The sequence below is a fragment of the Chenopodium quinoa genome, unplaced genomic scaffold, assembly GCF_001683475.1.
Source record: "Chenopodium quinoa cultivar QQ74 unplaced genomic scaffold, ASM168347v1, whole genome shotgun sequence".
NCBI classification, from domain to species: Eukaryota; Viridiplantae; Streptophyta; class Magnoliopsida; order Caryophyllales; family Amaranthaceae; genus Chenopodium; species Chenopodium quinoa.
Genome location: NW_018743783.1, coordinates 563,878 through 583,147, shown reverse-complemented (window position 1 = coordinate 583,147; position 19,270 = coordinate 563,878).

Sequence of the window (19,270 nt, the reverse complement as noted above, 5' to 3'; positions counted from 1 at the left end):
TAACTACCAACCTAGTCACACTAATCTAAGTCCTAGACACATGTTGCCCCTGAACTACCACCTGCATGGACCACTATTGGGATGGTGCCAAGAAAATGGTGTGGAGTCAAAGTTGATAGACCTATACTGCATCATTCCTCTCTTAAGTTCTGCATGCAAAGCCTCCAATCTCTTCTCCATTTGTGCTTGTTCGATGGCCAAAGCTTGCTCCACTTATGCTTGAACCTGTGGCTGAACTTGTGCTTGTACCTCATTTTTCACTTGTGTATGGAACTCGGCTTGGACTTGTTTTTGCATCGCTTGCTCCCTTTCCTCAAATTGTGTATGTAACTGAGACACAACGGACGGTGTGTACGCCTGGGATGCACCATGTAGTTCATGAGAGCCATAGTACAAGTGATCACTCTGGCCAAGTCCTTTCATAAAACCCCTATTTTGGCCCTCTAGAATCTCAAAGCACACCCGATTAGGGTCACAAGCCACACCCTGACTACTTGATTCATCCATTCTTTTTTGAAACTTTCCTACAATTAAAAAATATGGTCGAATAAAAGCAATAAAGAACATTATACTAACATTTAAGGTTCGACTTGCATCAAAGGTTTAACTTGAAATAACCATTTTTCATCATATATATAACATTAAAGGTTCAATTTGCATGAAATACTTACTTCCTACAATCTACATATGCATTAGAATGAAAGAATAAATACTTGAATATTTTCCTATATTTATAGGTATAGCTTTCTAACACTTGAAATAACCATTCTTTATCATATTTATATCATTTAAGGTTCAAGTTGCATGATACTAGTTCAAATTGAGCATATTTAGTTACTTACTTTCCTATAATTCACATATGCGTTGAAATGAAAGAATAAAAACATGAATCATGTCCTACTTTTATAGTTATAGATTTCTAACACTTGAAATAACCATTCTTTAACATATTTATATCATTTAAGGTTTAAGTTGCATGATACTAATTCAAAATGAGCATATTTGGCTACTTACTAACCTATAATTCACATATGCATTGGAATGAAAGAATAAACACTTAAATCATGTCTTATATTTATAGTTATAGCTTTCTAACACTTGGAATAACCACTTTATCATATTTATGATATTCAAGGTTCAAGTTGCATGATACTAGTTCAAAATGAGTATATTTAGCTACTTACTAACCTATAATTCACATATGCATTGGAATGAAAGAATAGATACTTATATCATGTCTTATATTTATAGTTAAAGCTATCTAACACTTGGAATAACCATTCTTTATCATATTTATGACATTTAAGGTTCAAGTTGCATGATACTAATTCAAATGAGCATATTTGGCTACTTACTAACCTATAATTAACATATGCATTGGAATGAAAAGAAACATTTGAATCATGTCATATACTTATAGTTATAGCTTTTCTACCACTTGAAATAACCATATATATATATATATTTTTTTATCATATTTACGAAATTTAAGGATCAAGTTGCATGATACTACTTCAAAATGAGCATATTTGGCTATTTACTAACCTTTAATTCACATATGCATTGGAATGAAAGAATAGACACTTGAATCATGTCCTATACTTGTAGTTATAGCTCTCAAACACTTGAAATAACCATTCTTTATCATATTTATGTCATTTAAGTTTCAATTGCATGATAATAGTTCTAAATGAGGTTATTTGGCTAGTAACTTTCCTATATTTCACATATGCATTAGAATGAATGAATAAACATTTGAATCGTGCCCCAATATTTATAGTTATAGTTTTCTAACACTTCAAATAACCATTATTTATCATATTTATGACATTTAAGGTTTAAGTTGCATTATTCAATTTTAAAATGAGCCTAGTTGGCTACTTACTTTCCTATAGTTCACATATGCACTGAACAAAAGAATAAACACTTGAATATTGTCTTATATTTATAGTTATAGCTTTCTGACACTTGAAATAACCATTGTTTATCATATTTATGACATTTGAGGTTCAAGTTGCATGATGCTAGTCCAAAATGAGGATATTTGACAACTTACTTTATAATTCACATATGCATTAGAATGAAAGAATAAACACTTGAATCATGTACTATACTTATATATATAGCTCTCTAACACTTGAAATAACCATTCTTTATCATATTTATGTCATTTAAGGTTCAAGTTGCATGATACTAATTCTAATTGAGCATATTTGGCTAGTTACTAACCTATAAGTCACATATGCATTGGAATGAATGAATAAACACTTAAATCGTCTCCAATCTTAATAGCTATAGCTTTCTAACACTTGACATAACCATTATTTATCATATATATGACATTTAAGATTCAAGTTGGATGATACTAGTTCAAAATGAGCATATTTGACTACTTACTTCCTATAAATCACATATGCATTATTGGAATGAAAGACTAGACACTTGAATCATGTCCTATATTTATAGTTATAGTTTTCTAACACTTAAAATAACTATTTTTTGTCATATTTATGACATTTAAGGTTCAAGTTGCATGATAGATGTTCAAAATGAGCATAAATGACTACTTACTTTCCTATAATTCACATATGCATTGGAATGAAAGAATAAACACTTGAATCATGTTCTATATTCATAGTTATAGCTTTTAATCACTTTAAATAACCATCTTTAACATATTTATGACATTTAAGGTTCAAGTTGCTTACTATTAGGTCAAAATCAGCATATTTGGCTACTTACTTTCCTATTATTCATATAAGCATTGCAATTAAAGATTAAACACTTGAATCATGTCCTATATTTATAGTTATAGCTTTCTAACACTTGAACTTACCATTTTTTAGCATATTTATGACATTTAAGGTTCAAGTTGTATGATACTAATTCAAAATGAGCATCTCTGGCTACTTACTTTCCTATAATTCACATATGCATTAGATGAAAGAATAAACATTTGAATCATGTCCTATATTTATAGTTATAGCTTTCTAACACTTGAAATTAGGGCTGAGCAAAATTATCCGAAATACCGAAAACCCGAACCGCACGTAACCAAACCGAAATTTAGGGTACCCATTTCGATAACCATAACGGTTCGGGTACCCGATCCGATAATTTGTTATCGGGTACGGTTATTAGGTATCATTTTAAATTTAGCTTTTTTTCATGTTTTACCTACTTAAATCTATTTATCCAAAATATAAACTCTTACTTTACTTCTTAATCACTTCATAATTTAAATGGTTAGTAATATTATTAGTAACTTGGTCATGATCATGTGGTATTACTGGTAATTAGTGTTGAATGATATCATAATAACTAGATTATAAAGTCCAAATTTTCATTGCATATTGGGTACTCAATAACCGATCCGAAAATTCAGGTACCTGAAGTTCGAATACCCGAACTTATCGGTTCGCTTAATGGATATCATATTTAGTGTTATTGGTTATCGGGTACCCGAACCAATAGTGTTAACGGTACGGGTACCCGACCCATGCTCACCCCGACTTGAAATTACCATTCCATATCATATTTATGACATTTAAGGTTCAAGTTGCATGATATTAGTTCAAAATGAGCATTGCTGGCTACTTACTTTCCTATAATTCACATACGCATTGGAATGAAAGAATAAACACTTGAATCATGTCCTATATCTATAGTTATAACTTTTTAACATTTGGAATAACCATTCTTTATCATATTTATGACATTTAAGGTTCAAGTTGCATGATACTAGTTCAAAATGAGCACATTTGGCTATTTATTTTCCTATAATTCACATATGCAATGGAATGAAAGAATAAACACTTGAATCATGTCCTATACTTATTGTTATAGCTTTCTACCACTTTAAATATCCATTCTTTATCATTATATTTGTGACATTTAAGGTTCAAGTTGCATGAAACTAGTTCAAAATGACCATGTGTGGCTACTTACTTTCCTATAATCCACATATTCATTGAAATTATTCATGAAACACTTGAATCATGTCCTATTCTTATAGTTATAGGTTTCTACCACTTGAAATTACCAATAAGTTTTATATTTATAACATTTACGGTTCAAGTTGCATGAAACTAGTTCAAAATGACCATGTGGGGCTACTTACTTTCCTACAATCTACATATTTATTGAAATTATTCATTTAACACTTGAATCATGTCCTATACTCATAGTTATAGCTTTCAACCGGTTTAAATTACCAATAAGTTTCATATTTAAAACATTGATGGTTCAAGTTGCTTGAAACTAGTTCAAAAGGACCATATGTGACTACTTACTTTCCTATAATCCACATATTCATTGAAATTATTCATGTAGCACTGAATCATGTCCTATACTTGTAGTCATAGCTTTCTACCACTTGAAATAACAATTATTCATCATATTAATAACATTAAAGTTATAAATATTGAAAATAATGCAATCACCTTGGCTTTCCTACTAGCAGGAACTTGTCCTTTTATAGGAACTTCTTTGAAGTGAGTCTTCAAGAAAAGTTCTCCCGCATGTGGGAGTACGCCTCGTCGCGCATCGCGCGCGTAGGTCACCCTAGTTTTATAAAAAGTACAAGATTACTCTTATGAGTAGTGTACTGCCAAATATACCCTTCAAAATGTCCATTTTCCTACCTTATAAAAAGTAAAAGATTACTCTTATGAATAGTGTGCTGCTAATTATACCCTTCAAAATGTACATTTACTTATTTACCCTCATTAATATGTTATTATGTCTTCATTAATATTGATTGTCTTTTTTTTTGCCTTAATTTATTTTAAGAAAAATTAGAAAATAACACCACAAATTTCACAAAAAATGGATTATAACACCACAAAATCTCAAACTTTTATTATAACACCACAAAAAAAATCCAAAAATTGGATTTCACCACCATCTAACGAATTCTTGGATGGAATCTGTTAGTGGGGCTTACTGTGGATACTTGTCACTCAGCGATTTATTTTTAAAAACAATAAATAAAAAAAAATAAAAATTAAAAAAAAAAAGAAAAAAAACCCTAAATCCTAACCCAACCAAGCCCCACCACCAGAGCCATCTGGCCAAACTGCCGACAGCCCAAACCCAACCGCCGGAACCCCATGACCTAACCGCCGGAAACCCTTGACCTCCTGCCAGAACCCCCGACCCCACTAAAACCGCCGACTCCACCAATTCCCCCCTTCCTCTTCCCCTAAAACCACCAATGCCCCCGTAACCATCTCAAGCACTACCGCCACCGTATCGAATCCAGCACCCAGACGACGACCCATAAAACTCCGTCTTGCCGACGACGACCCCCGCCTTGATCCCCACCCTAGTCTGCGACCCCATCCCTTGCTACACAACCCTTGCACAGAAACCGAAACCCAACCAAATCCAGGCTAGGGCATGGGTGTTTCAAGGATGGGTTAGGTGGGTTTTTCGGTGGCTGGGGGTGCCGACGATGGGGATAGGATGGGGAGAGGGGTTGCCACCGGCAGTTGCATGGTTGCCGGCGGTGGGGCTGGTTAGGGTTTAGGTTGTTTTTTTTATTTTTTTTTAAACCAATCAATAAATGACACGTGTACTTGGTGGGTCCCACTAACGAATTCCATCCAAAAATCCGTTAGATTATGGTGAAATCCAATTTTTGGTTTTTTTTGTAGTGTTATAATAAAAGTTTGAGATTTTGTGGTGTTATAATCCAATTTTTGAGAAATATTTGGTGTTATTTTCTAATTTTTCCTTAATTTTAATTGCCTTTTTTAAAGTTGAACTAACTATTTAGAATAGTTTGCGAGCATTTATACCCCTAAGATATTTGTTTACGTATTTCCTTCATTAATGTAACCAAAAACTGAAAAATCTCTCGAACAAAAGGCAACCTATGGCGTGCGCATTGTGCACGTTAGGCACCCTAGTTTAATAAAAAAAAAAATTAGATACTCAAAGAATAAACTCAATATGTATTCAATGTAATTATTACCCCGTATCTTCTAGGGACGAGAGGCCTGTCAAAGTAAGGCATTGGCTGAGCTTTTGGGACTATTGATATTTCATTTATGCACTTTCAATTATCAACATTAATTTGTTTTTATTTTACATCCAACACAATTAGTTTATTTATATCTAAAATTGTCTATATTGGATAATCAAAAGTTTTGAATTTCATTAATTCATTATAGAGTTAGTATTAACATCGATAATTAATTCTAGAGTGAATTTAAAAAGTTGTATGTTTAGTTTAATACCGGTTTTGGATCTAAGCTTCCAATAATATGCAACCCTATATCTATTCTATTTATCTATATATATGTACTCAAATAACTAGGTAACTCATTAACCCTAAAATTTTGCTATTTTCCCTTGTGAGGGTTAATTAACATAGAAATTTGTATCTCAGATATCGCCACAGTGTAAAGAAATTATTATGTAAATTAAAAAAAAAAAAAAGTCAAATTCATCTACATAAGTATAATAAGTGAAACCAATATTACAATAATATATAACGTATATGTAAATATAAGGAAAAATAATAATTATAAAGAAAGGTGAATGAGGAGGCGGACATGTGGCATGTTCGGTTTGTGTTTTTAATAATAGTATAAATGAAGTTAGATTATTATTGTAATAGGTTTTGATTACATGCAGTATCTAATTCAAATTAGCAGTATTTAAGTAGGACTAATTTAGTAATTTCACTATAAAAACTTGCTAAAAATAAAAAAAAAATTAAAAAGTTGCAAATAATATGTATTAGACTTGGATGTATTTGCTCTTTGTTTTTTTAAGTGTTACACTTTAACCAAATATGCATATTGAGACCATGACTTTAACCATCAATTTATCTAATTATATGTTAGTAAAATTAATGGAATATTGATATTACTGTATTAATTTTTTTTAAAGCAAATCGAACATTGATATTATAAATGCATATATCATAAAAAATCCAACAATATTTTATACAATGATATTTATCTTTTATTTATTAATTAATAAAATAAATAAATCATTATACGAATGTCAAAACTCATAGTGTATCTAAAATTTTACAGTTATTTCACCAAATACACCTAAGTAATTCTCTTATTCACAATATATCCATGAAACTTTCCAAATACACCATATACCCCCAAGTTTAACAAAAATGCCCAATATACCCAAATGATAACTAACGGACGTCAACTCCGTTAGTTATTAAGGGTTAATTGTGCCATGTGGCATTTACTGATTAGTTGTTTTTAAATCTATTTAATTATTTATTAAAAAAATAAAAAAATATCCAAAAAAAAACAAAAAAAAAAAAACAGTCCAAACCCAGCCTCTGCCATCGCCACCACCATCTACACCGCCGTGATAGAGGATCTAAACACGTCTAATTATCAACAAAATTTGTAAACACTCGACCAATCCTAAACCAAGTATAGGGGTAAGTCAAAGGTCGAACCATGAGGAATGGGAGAAGGGTTACTATAGCCTAGGGTCAAGCTACTTCGAAAAATGGGGAAATGTTGAATGTGTGACTATAATTTCAAGCAACTAAAACAACATAGAAATTCAATATCAAAAGCACTAGGGATTAGGATCCACATGCAATCAAGATAGAGATGCCAATCAAAGGAAATCAAATCGATTGAAAAGGTGCAAGGACTAGTAGCAATTGCAATTGAAAGAATCCAAAAGGTTATCTCCTAGAAGTCAAGCTAGTTTTCCTCTATGAGTGACTAACAAAGAGCATCACAATTCAAAATCAATCAATAAATGCAATCCCCATACCAAGTGGTCATGTCATTAGGAATTACAATGCAATCTTGCTTGGAAATCAAGGTTGATCAATCCCATCAAGCCAAACACATGCACAAATCTACTAATCAATTTAATTACAACATTCAATCAATAAAAAATTCCCAAATTAGCTATCATCCATCATTCATGCATGCTTCCCCTTCACCCTAGCAAGGAATCTACTCACTAAGCATTTTGAATTTGAAGAACAAAACTAAGTATATAATAATCATCATCATATTTAACTAAATCAAGTAGAATTCCAATCAATCAAACTATTAACCAAAGGATCAACAAATCAAATAATCATTCATGAATCAAAAGCAAAATCAAAGCAATAGAGAAGAATTAAGGGAATAAAATCTCACTAATTATCATTGAGTGAAATAAATCCAAACTTGATTGTAGCAATATTGAAATACAAATCAAAATCCAAGAGTTTCTCTCTGTACTTTCTCTCTCTAAATTCTAAGAACTAAAACTAACTCTCTAATAAAAAGAAGAAAAAGGTTATTTATAATATAACTAACTAAGGAGAAATAAAGAAAACGTCCAAAAATAGACCCGTACAGGCGCACCCTCTCACCAGCATGCGTGCCTTTAACCTACAAACAAAGGAAAAGAACAATTAAAAGGGAAAAACATTAGAAAATCCACAAAAGTGGACAAAAACACAAAATAAAAAGAATAAGGAAACTAAAGAGAAAATGAATAAAATTAAGCATTTACTAAAGAAGAATGCTATGAAAAGAAGGTTAAAACAACCTAAAAACTCATCAAATGAGTGCCATAAATAGAACTCATCAGATTCCCCACAGCTAAACTTTTGCTCGTCCTCGAGAAAAACAAAAGCAAGCAAAGGAAAATGATGAGCTTATTCAAACAAACAAAAGAAGAGGGGATATGAGAATATACACTAACTCACTTTCGTAGGAATCACGGTCAATTTTAGCAACTAAAGACAAGTTATTTAAACCCCTAGATCGCCTTAGAGGACGAGTGATGCTCTCGTAAGGGTTTCTAAAGAGTTTAACCCATAACTCTAACAACCAAAGTCAAGGCAAGGCAATCAAAAATCAAGAAATTGAAACGCAAAGTGTTCTTGAGTTGGACAAAAGTAGAGGAAGCAAATGCCAATGAATGTATGCATGCTATAAGATGTCAATGGTTGATTGAAACATAGAACATGCTAAGCATAGAGAACTCTAGGAGACTAAATCCACCCTCGTCCCCACTAGTCTTACCACTTTCTCTCTACTAGCTTCAAATCAACCCTTGACTTAGCTCCTCATGGTTCCTCAAAGGAACCGGAAAAAAAAAAGTAAAGAAATGAAAAACATAAGAAAGTTATCCCGACGTCTTAGCTATGCACATTTCTCTCTATAGGCTTGAAAATCATCTCCCTCCACCGATGTAGACTCAACCCTCTAAGGTCTAAAGGACTTTGCAAGGTTGTAATGTCATGGCTTAGGGTATAGGTGTGGTGAAAATTTGAAAAATTGATGGTAATTCCTAAGTGAAGCAAAAAAGTGGTCATCTCTCAAAAACAAACTAAAGTCACCAATTGTCAAACAAAAATTCCATCTCCCCCAAGCTTATTCAACAAATACACCAAACTTTAACTCACAAAAGCAAAGCAACGCTCCCCCAAGATTAAACAAAGCATTGTCCTTAATGCTCAAACTAGAGTAACGATCATAACAAAGATTGCATGGTGCAATTCATGACATTTCACACTTTTTGAACGATAAAAGCTCTTTCTTCTTTTCCCTTCATATTGCTCTTATTATATTTTTCTTTTTTTTTCTTTTTTTTTTGTATAACACTTCAAATGGAAAACATTTTGCACCCTTTTACAGTACATTTCTTGTGCTTCATGCATATATACCTCAATCTTGCCAAACCTTTTGAACACAAACACCATGAATCCAAACCATTGACAAAACAAGCATCCAACCAAAGTAAGCTTCAAAACTAAGGGTAAAGGTCGATAGGCTTGTAATGTGGCTAGTAATCGAATAAATAGAAATAAGCTCAAAGGGGTAGCAAGAGGGTGAATGCAAAAGAAAACAAGAAAGTAACTAAATAAAAGGAACAAGAAAGAAAATGAAAAGAGCCTTTTACCTCCCTTAAAGTGGCTCGGTCTCGATCTTGGGAGCTAGAAGACAAACCAAAGATTAAAACATGTATAGCCAAGGATCCAAAACGCCGCTCAACAAAGATGATGAATGAAAGGAATGGTATCCTTTGAACAAGTGTATTATTCCGATAGAGGGTTCAGAATTAATTAGAAAGCTAATTATTCGGTAAGGTCAAGTGATCGGAATGCCTTGATTGAACCCTTCGGGTCACACCCAATCGTGTAACCGAACCAAAGTGACGAATTAATCCGAAAGATTAAATATGTCGATAAAGATTTTACAAACTAAGACGTCGGATTCCGAGCTTAGAGCGTTGAAATAGAGCGTCGTACGTCGAGTCGATTTTAGGAATCGACAAAGACAAGAAAAATAATCAAATGACGTATCGTGCTAAAATTACAAGGATAGCACGAGCCTTAGCCACGCCTCGGATCGAAGGCAAGTGGCTAGGGGCCGCAAGCACCAAAGCACCAAGCCACCACAGCCATCACAAGGCCCAACTACGCTGGCCGTTGCGTGCGGGCTGGCTAGGTAGCTTGGTACGCCTGCATAGCGAGGCCAATAACAAGGCTGGCGCTTGCGTGCTACTGGGCCTGTGCGTGTTGCTGCATGCTTGCGGTAGGCGCATGACCTCCTTAGGGTAGGCGTGGGCTTGTGGCTATGGGCCTGCAGGCGCAAGGCTGCCAGCAAGGCTGGCCTTGCTGCCCAATGCCGGGCAGCTGCCCTGGCTAACCGAAGTGGGTGGGGCCAGCCCTTGCCTTATTCTCCAAGGTCCTCCCACCTACTCCCGCTTTGTGTGATGACACTTGTCATTTGATTATTATTTCATGGGTTTTAATTTAATTTAGAATTAAATTAAATCTAAATTTTTCATTTTACCAACTATCCCACATTTAAAGATGATGGGAATTCTTCGGGACATTTCCCTATAAATACCCATCATTGGGTATTGGGAATTCCACTTGAGTTGGTGAACTTCAAGGGATCTCCAAAAGAGAGAAAACCTTTGTTCGTAAACTCTAAGTTATTTTGGTCTAGCCTCGACTAAGCTTCAAGGTAGGGACCGGTTACGGTTCGGTAGCGAGGGTGTGAGCCATTGGAGGTTCTCGCACTTGCGGAACTTGAAGCTTTCAAGTCCGAGCTCAACGGTTGAGCGAAGCACGCTACAAGGGTGAGCATTCTTTCTCTCTCTTCTCTATGTTTATGTTTATTTGCATGCTTTTATTTATGTTGTAATTATTATGCATGCATTCCGGTTATCAGGTTTTGTTTCCGCACGGTGTTGGACACCGCAAAACCCAACAATGAAGGCTTTGAACAATATACTTCACAAGGGATCTTTTGTAACAAATACTAACCCAAAGGTATCAAATCTACTATGAAAAGAAACACCATCTTACTAATTTCAATGAACTAAGGCTTATGGACCCTAAAGTTCTTAAACTGGCTACCTTAGCGTGCAATATCCTAGAATCAACCACCAACACTCATAAATCATGCACACATGTACCACTAAGAAGGAAATCATTCAAGTACACAAGACCAAGTTGAATTGTCCAACTAAAGAGTCATAGAAAAACACATTTTGCAAAAATTGCCTTGAATAAGGTTGCTTAAAGAAAAAGGAGAAACAAAGTAGGACTGAGAAGTTAAAAGGACGTAAGCATACACAATTAAATCCCAATCGACTAACAATGATCATTCAACCATAATGTCAACGATCCCAAACACACTAGGTGTTAAAAGCATACATCCTCGAACCTTTCAACTCCAACCTAAGCTAAAACCTAAACTTTGCACGCAAGAAAACACAAGAAGAAAGGAGAAAAAAAGAATGGAAAGATCTCACCGAGCGATCCCAAGCTAAGTTAAGAAAAGAAGCAAAAAGAAGCATACACCTCCTCGTTGCCCTAAGAAGCAAAGCTCGATCTACAAGGCAAGTGTAGAAAAAGAAAGGAAATTAAACTATACACAAGATACTTGTTAGTAACTTCATGATTAAAACAAAAAGTCTAAACTATATACAATACTAAAAAGAGTTAAGTAATGAAAAGAGATAATGAGTAAAAGGATCAAAGGGATAAAACCACAGGCAATCAATCAAGAAACATCCAAAACAATCAATCATCAATAAAGATAGTAGAGAAACCAAACAACAAACCAACAAAAGCTCAAAGCCAATAGCCGAAGTGACACAACAAAAGCAAGAGGGATGAAAAGTAAGCACATAGACAACAAGAAAGTATTCCCCCACGCTTATAATAAACTACCCCCCCACCCCAAGCTTAAATTCGTACAAGAAGTAGGCATAAGAAACGATATCAGAGTAAAACAAACAAATAAAGGGGGGGGGGGTAGCAAGGAAGGGATCACTCGACACTATTGTAAGGGGTAGAATGAGTACTCCCCTCGCCGGCTTCCGAAGTCAAATGACTAGAGCTTACAATATCTCCGACCTCCATGGGTGCCTTGCCTCTCAACCCTCTCTCTCTTCAAGCCTTATCCTCCGCAAAATAATGCCACCAATCATACAAAGCCCGAGTGTCCCCACCTCCCAAAGGTCTCGGGGTCGGGGAAAGGCATAGGGTTAGACGGGTCATAAGAAAAATCACATCCCCCCCAGTCTCTTGTAGTCATAGGTGACAGGGGTGGTACCAAGAATAGCACGAGGAGGCACATGTGGTCCCTCCCAATAAGGATAGCAAAGAGAAGGTCCTTGATTGGGGGTCAAAAGGTGCCCATTGAGGAATGGGTCCTTGTTGGACCGGGAGGTAAGGATAGTTCAAATAAGGTTCAATCTCGCCTCTCCTAACATGAAAATCATAAACCTGACGAGCATGATAATCATAACCAAGAACAAAATCATGTCTAATAGGAGAACACACGACATTAGCAATAAAGTCAATCTTAACATGTAAACTATGCAAGTCAAGGTGGGATAGGGTAGAAGAAGAGGACGAGAGATTAGGAGTACCTCCCCGAGATCTCGGGGGCAAAGCTTGAACTTGAGCACGATTAAGATCATCCGGATTTTAACGAAAATTTGGGTGAGGAGAACTTTTAAGAGCCGGATCAATGGGCCACTTAGGAGGCCGCCGAGGAAGGGAAGTGTCCAAGCGTTGGGCGGTAGCCTCCGAGTGTGGAATGATGAACCAATCGGTTGTCCTATAGACCTTCCAAATGTAAACATCGCTCTTCGAAGTGCGCTCTAAAAACTTTTGATTTATCAAAGCATACTCATTAAGTAGATGGGAAGAAGTCTTCTCACGACGATCCCGAATGGGTGCAAGGGAAACAAGCATGCGATCGTATTTCTTCTTAAGAGAGAGGGCAATAATCGTGATCAAACCACCAAGTTGAATGCTCCCAGAAAGAAAAACACCATCACGAATATCGATGAAACGATTAAGCAAGTGCTCCCCAAAATCAATGACCTCGATCTCACCAAAAGGTTGGTCCGCCAACCATAACCAACTTAACTCCTCACGAGATATAGCACCAAGAGATTCCTTGGAGAAGAAGGCATATGTAAGCAAGTGATTGAAATATCTTAAAGCGGGATGGATTATGGAGGCCGGCTTTGAGTATTGAGGTCTATAGCTATCCTCAACCGAGATATGCCTCCACCATCGACGCTCCTTGTAACCATGATCACTTTGCAATGCATTGAATGTCGGATAGATACACTCATTATCATCCATCGAAGAAGGGAACTTGAATATCTCATTAATGAAAGAAACCGGAACCATGTGGTCATTGCTGAAGATTTGAAAGGAGAGAGTTCAAATGGTGATGTCATCCTCTTTGGTTTCATGTATCTAAAGTGAAGATAGGAACTCGAAAGTCAATCGGGCATAAGTGGAGGCATTTAGACCAATTAAATCTTCTAAGCCCAAGTTACGAGCCAACCGCCGAACATCCTCATCGATTCCAAGCTTGGATGTGGTTGAAGCATCGTAGAACCTTGTTGAAAGGAGCTTCCTAGAAGAGAATCGTATAAAGTTATCCCAATGATTTTGCTTTGTGAATTCAATCCCATAGGTCTCACTAAAATTTGAGGGAGGAGGAACAACCACTCTAGAAGAGGCACTAAGTGAACCACGGGCCCTCTTAGGAAGACGGAGTGGTGCCATCTACAACACAAGTATTCAAGAGTAAAAATCAATGGAGAATCATAAGCAGGAGAAAATAAAGGGAAAAAAAACTAATCCAAAGATAACACAAGGAAAGTAAGCAAGAGTAATATAGCTCAAAGAATGTCGTTCAAGAACTAGTAATAACCAATTGCCAAAAGCAAAGATGAAATGAGCAAGTGAAAGCACAACAAATATAGAGGCTCATTCAATCAAATAACAATGGCAAGAAGCTATGAACATCAAGCACAATTTCATGAGCAACATATTTCCAATCAATGGTGAAGTGAGAATGGAACCACTAATTTAACCACACTCAAAGAGAAAGAAGATGACCAACAATGGTAGCACCAAAATTGCAAACAAACAAGCAAAATCATGATAATAAAGCTTCAAACAATCATCAATAATCACCATACACACAAAGTAAAGGGTAATGAAACAAGCAAAAAGGAACCACCATTGAAGCATAGACTAGGGATTTCTAATTTAAAAGGTTGAGCAAAAAGAATCAAAGAACATAGAAATCATACCTCATGTGATTAGAAAGCCTTAGTGAAGCGAAATGATGGTGCAAAATAACAAGTATATGAAAACGCAAGTTCCAAACCCTCAAACAAGAATACCCAAAAATCCCAATAACAAGAGAGATAAATAAAAAATAGAGCATGAAATTTGGGGATTAGGAAGGTGTAAACTAAGTTAATAGTGATTAAGAGTGACGAATTGATAAAATGAAGCACTAAAAATCATGAAAGTTAGTGAAGGAGTAATAGAGGAAGAGAGAGGAAAGAGATAAAGATTGAAAGAGAAGAGAAGAGAAGAGGTGCGACTAAATGGCGAGCAGCAGCGCTCTGCGCGCAGGTCTGGGTCGCGCGGGGTGCTTGCTGTTCGTGGCTTCTTCGGTGGACTCGAGGATCTAGCTCATCTCGAGATTGTTATACCCACTAGACATGGCAGTTTTGAAGCGATTTGACAGTGGGTTCAACATCCCAAATTCATGAGAGCGCTATATTGTACCCACCAAAGCTCAATTCCGACTCTAATCTTCAAACTAAGTATAAAAGCTCTCAAATCTCAAAAATGGCACTAGAATTGTTGGAAATCAACCTTTCTTCAAACCGCAAGTACCTAAAATCAAGAAAAATGAAGAAGAAAATAATCAAACCAAAAACACCAAAGAAGAAAAATGAAGAAAAATCAAAGAAAAATGAGGAAGAAGGTTAGAAATTCGGGTTACCTCTCGAGTAGCGCTTATTTTAAGTCATTAGCTTGACGTTCGCCTTCCTTTAAAGGTGGATGGTAGAGAGACATCTTGTGAACAAGGCCGACAAAAGTTTCCCGGGGAATAATTTCATCTTTGAGTTATAGAGGAGGACTTTATCACTGACATTGAATTCTTTCTTCTTTATGAGCTTGTCATGCACTTCTTTAGATCGGGATTTGTAAATGCTAGCACAATCGTAGGCATCCGAGCGAAACTCTTTTAACTCATGAAGGTCAAGCCACCTTTGTTCTCCCGCACTAGCTAAATCAAAGTTAATCTTCTTAATTGCTCAATGAGTCCGATGTTCAAGCTCCCCCCGGAGGTGACAAGACTTGCCATAAACTAAGCGATAAGGAGTGGTTCCTATAGAAGTCTTAAAAGCCGTTCTATAGGCCCATAGAGCATCATCAAGCTTGTTCGACCCATCTTTCCTATTCCTAACAACCGTCTTTTCAAGAATTAATTTGGTTTGACGATTAGACAAATCAACTTGTCCACTAGTTTGAGGATGATAGGGAAGACCAAAGCATTGATGAACTCCATGCTTCTTCAACATCCTTTGAAAAGCATTGTGCACAAAATGTGAACCATTATCACTAGTCACCGCCTTAGGAACCCTAAATCTTGGGAATATGATCTTCTTGAACAATTTTATTACCACCCTATAGTCATTTGTTGGGGAGGCAATGGATTCAACCCATTTTGACACATAATCCACCGACACAAGAATGTATTAATTCCCATAAGAGGAAAGAAATGGTCCCATGAAGTCAATTCCCTATACATCAAACACCTCTAACTCAAGGATAGGTTTTTGAGGCATTTCATTCCTCTTTGAGATGTTTCCGGTTCGTTGACATCGATCACATGTCTTTAAAAAACCCCATGTGTCCTTGAAGAGATGCGGCCACCACAAACCACATTGAAGAATCTTGGAAGCGGTTTTAGAAACACCCATATGACCACCACTAGGGTCCGAGTGGCACATCTTCAAAACACTTGGAATTTCTTCATTTGGAACACAACGTCGTAACAAACCACTTACACCACGTTTGTACAAGAAAGGATCATCCCACAAATAGTGCCTAGACTCTCTCTTGAGCTTCTTCCTTTAATTCTTAGAGAATGAGGGTGGAAACTCCCCACATGCAAGATAGTTGACCGAATTGGCAAACCAAGGGAGCTCCGTCACATTAATGGCATACAAGGAGTCATCAAGCATCCTATGTTCAATAGGAGAACCATCATCGTGAATTTGGAAATCTTCAAGGCGAGAAAGATGGTCTGGTACTACATTTTCCGCTCCCTTCTTGTCCCTAATCTCTATATCAAAAGTTTGGAGCTCAAGCACCCAATGGATCAACCTAGGCTTTGATTCCTTTTTGGCCATAAGATATAAGATCCGCATGGTCCGTGAATACGATAGTCTTATAACCAACTAAGTAATTACGGAACTTCTCAAATGCATGAACTATAGCAAAAAATTCTTTCTCCGTGGTAGTGTAGTTCCGTTGAGCACCACTTAGAGTCTTGGACATGTAATAGATGACATGGAGCTTCTTTTCAACCCTTGGACCTAAGACACCCCCTATCGCCATATCACTTGCATCACACATTAACTCAAAAGGCAATTCCCATCTTGGAGCTTGAACAATAGGGGTAGAGACCAAAGCACTCTTCAATTTGTTGTAGGCTTCCAAACATTTATCGTCAAAGATGAACTCGGCGTCTTTTTGGAGAAGATCATTGAGGGGCTTTGCTATGAGAGAAAAATCCTTTTTGAACCTCATATAAAACCCCGCATGCCCCAAGAAAAACTTCACACCCTTCACATTAACCGCAGGTGGTAGCTTCTCAATGACTTCAGTCTTTGCTTTGTCCACCTCAATACCCTCGTGAGAGATCTTGTAGCCAAGAACTATTCCTTCCTCAACCATGAAATGAAATTTCTCCCAATTCTAGACCAATTTCACCTTTTCACAACGAGCCAAACATCTCCCAAGGTTTGCAAGGCAATCCTCAAAGGAAACACCACCCACAGAAAAGTCATCCATAAACACTTTCATCTCCTCCTCCAACATGTCTCCAAATATGCTCATCATGCATCGTTGGAGGGTGACGGGGGCATTGCAAAGCCCAAAAGGCATCCTCCTATAAGCAAAAGTTTTATATGGGCAAGTAAAATTTGTTTTCTCTTGGTCATCCGAGTGAATAGGAATTTGAAAGAACCCGGAATAACCGTCAAGAAAGCAATAATACTTATGCCTTGTTAGATGTTCAAGCATTTTATTTATGAAGGGAAGGGGGAAATGGTCCTTTTTTGTTGATATGTTTAGACGTCGATAGTCTATGCACATTCGTCATCCCGTGACCGTCCTTGTAGGAATGAGCTCACCTCTCTCATTCTCTACAACGGTCATACTTCCTTTCTTTGGGACAACATGGACCAAGGAAACCCACCTAGAGCTAGATATGGGGATAATGATTCCCGCATCCAATAGCTTAGTGATTTCCTTCTTTAATACTTCCCCCATTTGAGGGTGTAGCTTTCGTTGCCTTTCAATGCTTGGTGTGGGGCCATCCTTAAGAGTAATATGGTGCATGCATAAAGCCGGGCTTATACCCTTGAGGTCATCGATGGTATACCCTAAAGCACCTTGGTGCCTTCTTAATACACCACATAACTCTTGAGCTTGGCTCTTACTCAAGGAGGAGCTAACAATCACGGGGTAAGTCGAGTTAGGACCCAAGAATTCATACCTACGTTGTGATGGTAGAGGTTTGAGCTCTACCATGGGAACACCTTTACCTTCCTTTGTTGATGCCACTTGTAATGCATCTTGACTTGTGATTCCCAAGTAAACATGGTTATCACTATCTTCCATGCTCCCTTCAAGGAGTGTCTCAAAGAATCCCATTTCCTTGCCATGCTCACCTATATTTTCCTTGTTCAACAAAACACACTCAAGTGGATCATTAGATGTGAGCAAGTGCTCATGCATGGACTTCACAGTGTTATCTATAATTTCAATTCTCATGCAATTCTCAAGTGAAGAAGAAGGGTATTTCATGCTTTCATTCAAATTAAATTCAATGACTTCCTCTCCTACTTTAAGTGATATTTTAGCACTTTTTACATCAATCAAAGCACTTGAAGTAGCAAGGAAAGGTCTACCAAGTATGATTGGGATGTGATTGTCATCTTCATCCATTTCAAGAACCACAAAATCAACCGGAATCACAAACTTTCCTACCCTTAAAGGAACATCTTCTAACTTACCATTTGGAAACTTAATAGACCGATCGGCAAATTGCAAGGTAATGTTAGTGGGCAAAAGTTCCCCTAACTCAAATCTTTGATAAATCGGATATGGCATAAGGCTAACACTAGCTCCTAGGTCACACAAGGGATAGAAAAGTTTTCGGGGTCTTTCAATTTAGGTGGCATCATTTTCATGATGGTTGCACTACAATTTTCGATTAAGTTAACCGTTTCCACTACATCACAAGTCCTTCCCCACTCAAAATGTCTTTTAGAAACTTAGCATAATTTGGCATTTGGTCAATAACATCGGTGAATGGGAGGGTAAGATGAAGTTGCTTAAGCATCTCACTAAATCTCCCAAATTGTTCATCCAATTTGTGCCTCATGAATTTTTTGGGGTAGGGGAGCTTGGGTTTCACAACTTCCTTTTATTTCTCTTTTTCACACGGTTTCTCAACTATAATCTCACTCAAAGGCTCGCTATCTCCCTCATCATCAACCAAAGCATCACTTGAGCTTTCTTTAGCTAGACTCTTCTTAGGTAAATTATCCTTAAGAATTTTTCCACTTCTCGTCACAATGGAATTCATGGGTCTCTAAGGATCTAAGCCTTGAAGAGGTAAAGAAGAAGGGCTTGCATTGTCTTTCAAGGCATTAGCTAGTTGGGAAATTTGGCTCTCTAACA